The sequence below is a fragment of the Solanum dulcamara genome, assembly GCF_947179165.1.
Source record: "Solanum dulcamara chromosome 11 unlocalized genomic scaffold, daSolDulc1.2 SUPER_11_unloc_1, whole genome shotgun sequence".
Classification (NCBI taxonomy): domain Eukaryota; kingdom Viridiplantae; phylum Streptophyta; class Magnoliopsida; order Solanales; family Solanaceae; genus Solanum; species Solanum dulcamara.
Genome location: NW_026605015.1, coordinates 305,001 through 310,000, shown reverse-complemented (window position 1 = coordinate 310,000; position 5,000 = coordinate 305,001).

Sequence of the window (5,000 nt, the reverse complement as noted above, 5' to 3'; positions counted from 1 at the left end):
GCCCCTCGCGCTCGGCGCGCGGGGCGAACCCGAAAGCCGCCCCCGCGTCCCGCGCCCTCCTCGCCCCGGCGTGCGAGGGCGCGGACCGCGGCCGGCGGCTCGGACTCTCGGATTCGGTAGACCCCAGCGGGCACGGGGCGTCCCACGCCTCCCATCTGCCCACGACGATGCTCCCTGCGGACGACGGCCGCGCCCCGCCTCGGACCCCGCCGCGCCCCTCCGGGGGCAGGCCGGGCTCGTGCGGAGCCGGCGTCGCTGAGGAATGCTACCTGGTTGATCCTGCCAGTAGTCATATGCTTGTCTCAAAGATTAAGCCATGCATGTGTAAGTATGAACAAATTTAGACTGTGAAACTGCGAATGGCTCATTAAATCAGTTATAGTTTGTTTGATGGTATCTACTACTCGGATAACCGTAGTAATTCTAGAGCTAATACGTGCAACAAACCCCGACTTCTGGAAGGGACGCATTTATTAGATAAAAGGTCGACGCGGGCTCTGCCCGTTGCTGCGATGATTCATGATAACTCGACGGATCGCACGGCCATCGTGCCGGCGACGCATCATTCAAATTTCTGCCCTATCAACTTTCGATGGTAGGATAGTGGCCTACTGTAAGACCCTAAGGTTTGAGCTAGGCGTATGGGGCTAAGGCAGTGGCAAGGGCTTGTGCATTGCCCCTTGTCAGCTGGCCGATGTTGGCAGAAAAGCAATGCGCGGCAGACATGCCTATGGCATGGCAGGCAAGCAAAGGCCAAGGGCCTTGAGTGTTGGCAAGGCTTGGCAAAGTCAGTGGCAACGAAGGCACATGGCACCAGGCGGGCATGTGCGTGAGCAGTGGGGTTGGCGTTGGCCGACATGCGTGTTGGCATGGGCGGGCCAAAGCCAAAAGCTGAGGCAAAGGCAAGGCAAGGCAAGGCAAGACAAGGCAAGGCAGGCCAGTGGCAGGAGCGTGGGCTGCAGATGCGCGCGGGCGCGTGCAGCAGACAGACTTGCAGACAGGCGTGCAGACAGGGCACATGGGCGCAGCATGGGCGCAGCATGGGCTCTGGCAGGCGTGCAGATTGTTTAGTATTTCCCTTGTACCCCTTTGTAAGGTGCTGGCACATGTGCCAGCACCTCCCCTAGTTGGCTAAGGCTGCTGGCTGCTTTGTATATATATAGAGGGAGTTTGGATGGGCAAAGGTTAGCAAGAGTTTTGTGAGAAAAGCTCCTTAGCCTTCCAAACTCCTTGAGGTGATTCTTTTGTATAAACTGTGGAGAGTTATATATAGAAGTTGGGCAGTTCGCCTGTACATGCTTGTGTTGTTGTTGTGTATTTCCGCTGTAGTGTGTTTCCTTTGTGTTTGATATAATCTTGTGTCAAACGTTTGTTGGTTGGCTGAAGTTAGCTTGCGAAGTTGACTGCCGCGCGGGTTGTGATCTTGTGAAGGAAAAGAAAAATCACCCCCGTGACAACTGGTATCAGAGCTACGTTCGTTATACACTACACAATGACTGGCGTGGGAAACACCAAGGACAGAGTTGCTGCTGTTGAAGCGCTCTTGGGAATGGCTGAATTTGCTGAGGACGAGACGACTGTTCTGCGTCGTCTTGACAGCTTAACCACAGAACTTGCTCGGTTTCGGGAGATCATGAATGTGAGACTTGCGGAAAGTGATGATTTTCGCGAGTCAACCTCGGCTCAGATCGAGGATCTGAAGAGGGAAAACGAAACCTTAAACCTGGAGGTGGTGATACTCCGTAGAGCGATGGCGGCTGCTCCCCAAGCAGGCCATGATACGGACCGCTCAAAGGTGAAAATCCCTGAACCTAAGCCTTTCACTGGTTCAAGATCGGCAAAGGAACTGGAAAATTTTCTTTGGGATATGGAGCAGTACTTTACAACTGCTCGCGTTTCTGAGGCAGACAAGTTGGCCATCGCGACTATGTACTTGTCAGGCGATGCCAAGCTGTGGTGGCGGACCAGAGATGCGGACGACCTAAGTGCTGGCAGGCCAAGGATTGATTCCTGGGCCAAACTGAAGAAAGAGATGAGGGACCAGTTCCTTCCTAGCAATGCTTCCTGGATTGCTAGGGACCGATTGAAAAGGCTGAAGCAGACAGGATCAGTCAGGGACTACATCAAAGATTTCACGTCTTTGATGTTGGATATACAAAACATGTCGGATGAAGATAAGCTACACAACTTCATCTCAGGGATGCAGGCGTGGACCCAAAACGAACTAAGGAGGCAGAATGTGAAGGACCTCCCTAGTGCAATAGCTGCTGCCGATTCGTTGGTAGATTTTCGCACAACTCATGTGTCTTCTGAAACATCGTCAACTTCTTCGAAGCCAAAGAAGAAGACTGACAAGAAGGATTGGAAGAAGGAGGAGCGGAAAGGAGGAGCTGACAAGGGCAAGGCTGTTGCTGATGCTGGAAATGTGAAAAGGAATGTTTCAGCAGGGGACAAGGGATGCTGGACTTGTGGCGGTGCTCACTTGGCCAGAAATTGTCCCAATCGTGAGAGGGTCAATGCCATGCTTGCTGGAGGTGCAAACAGGGATGAAGATGGCGGGATTGTTGCTGCATTGGTGAACCCATTGGGTTTACTCACCAATATGACGATGGTGAATACCTTGGGTGAGTCTTCAGTGAACCCGCATTCTTTACTGCTGCATGTTGAGATGCTGGTTGAAGGGAAGGTGGTGGTGGCAATGGTGGATACCGGAGCTACCCACACCTTCATTGATGTGAAGCTTGCTAGACAATTTGGGCTGAGATTGACAAAGAGCCCAAATTTCATGAAAACTGTTAACCAAGTTGCCCAAAAGATAGAAGGCATGGCATATGATGTCAAAATCAGTGCCGGGCCTTGGGTGGGAAGGCACAGTTTGATGGTGATTCCATTGGGGGATTTCGACATGATCCTTGGAATCGATTTTCTGCGAAAGAATTGCTTTGTCCCAATGGCACATTTGGACGGAGTAATGGTGATGCAGGAACGGATGGCTGGGTTTATCAAGGCTGTACATCCGCATGTTGTGGCGGAGAAAATGTGCAAGAACAAGGAACCCGTGGTATCTGCTATGACTGTTGAGAAGGGACTCAAACGAGGTGAACTGACTTACCTTGTTGCTGCGGTGGAGGCAAAGCCTGATGTGAAGCTGATTGTGCCAGATTGTGTGGCAGCAGTTTTGGGGGACTTCAAAGATGTGATGCCCCCAGAATTGCCAAAAATGCTGCCACCCAAAAGGGATATTGATCACAAAATCGAATTGCTGCCAGGATCAATTGCCCCTGCACAGGCACCCTATCGTATGGCCCCAAAGGAGCTTGCTGAACTGAGGAAGCAATTGAATGAGCTGCTGGATGCTGGGCTGATTCAACCTTCAAAAGCTCCTTATGGTGCTCCTGTTTTGTTTCAGAAAAAACAGGATGGAACGATGAGGATGTGTGTGGATTACAGGGCATTGAACAAGGTAACTGTGAAGAACAAGTACCCTGTTCCGTTGGTGCAGGATTTGATCGACAGGCTGAGCAAGGCAAAATGGTTCACCAAGCTGGATTTGAGGTCTGGCTACTGGCAGGTTAGGATAGCAGAGGGGGATGAGCCAAAAACTACATGTGTAACTAGATATGGCTCATATGAATTTCTTGTTATGCCGTTTGGGCTAACCAATGCCCCGGCAACGTTTTGCAATTTAATGAACAATGTCTTATTTGAGTATCTTGATGACTTTGTAGTAGTCTACTTAGATGACATTGTGATTTATAGCCGCTCATTAGATGAACATGTTAGCCATCTAAAAACAGTATTGTCTAGGCTGAGGCAATATAAACTCTATGTGAAGATGGAGAAATGTGAATTTGCACAGCAAGAAATCAAGTTTCTTGGTCACTTGGTGAGTCAGAATCAAGTGAGGATGGATCCAAAGAAGGTGCAGGCAATTGTGGATTGGCAGGCACCTCAGAATGTGAAAGATTTGAGGTCTTTCCTTGGGCTGTCCAACTATTATCGCAAATTCATTGCAGGTTACTCAAAGAAAGTTGCTGTCTTGACTGATTTGCTGAAAAAGGAGGCAGTGTGGGCATGGTCTGATAAATGTGTTGGGGCGTTCGAGTTGCTGAAGGCAGCCATTGCTTCAGAACCCATATTGAAGCTGCCTGACTTTGAGTTACCATTTGAGGTGCATACTGATGCATCAGACAAAGCTATAGGCGGTGTGCTTGTGCAGGAAGGCCGCCCTGTGGCCTTTGAAAGCAGGAAATTGAATGATGCTGAGCAGAGGTACTCTACTCATGAGAAGGAGATGGTTGCTGTGGTGCACTGCTTGCAAACGTGGCGTGTGTATCTGCTAGGAACTAAGTTTGTTGTCAGGACGGACAATGTTGCTAATACTTATTTCAATACGCAACCCAAACTTAGTCCCAAGCAGGCTCGTTGGCAGGAGTTCTTGGCAGAATATGACTTTGTGTGGGAGCATAAGCCAGGAAAGTTCAACCAAGTTGCTGATGCTCTGAGTAGGAAACAGGTATTGGCTGCTATGTATTCAATTTCCAGATTGGAGTCTGATTTTGTTGATAAAATTAGACTGTGTGCGGCAAATGATTCATTATATGCTAAGTTAATGAGTCAAGTGAAAGACGGGACAGTGCGGAGGTATTGGATCGAGGACGATCTGCTCCATTTTAAAGGGGGGAGAATCGTCGTACCTCTAGGCGGTGGATTGCGCAAGGAGTTGCTGAAAGAGGCGCATGACACAATGTGGGCAGGACATCCGGGTGTTGAGCGGATGTTAGCTCTACTGTCGCGTGGATATTTCTGGCCAAAGATGGAAGATGACATAGAGGCGTATGTCAAAACTTGTTTGGTTTGTCAGCTGGACAAGACTGAACGCAAGAAGGAAGCAGGTTTGCTGCAGCCTCTTCCAATTCCGGAAAGGCCATGGTTGTCAGTTTCGATGGACTTTATCAGCGGATTCCCAAAGGTAAATGGCATGGCATCGGTGATGGTTG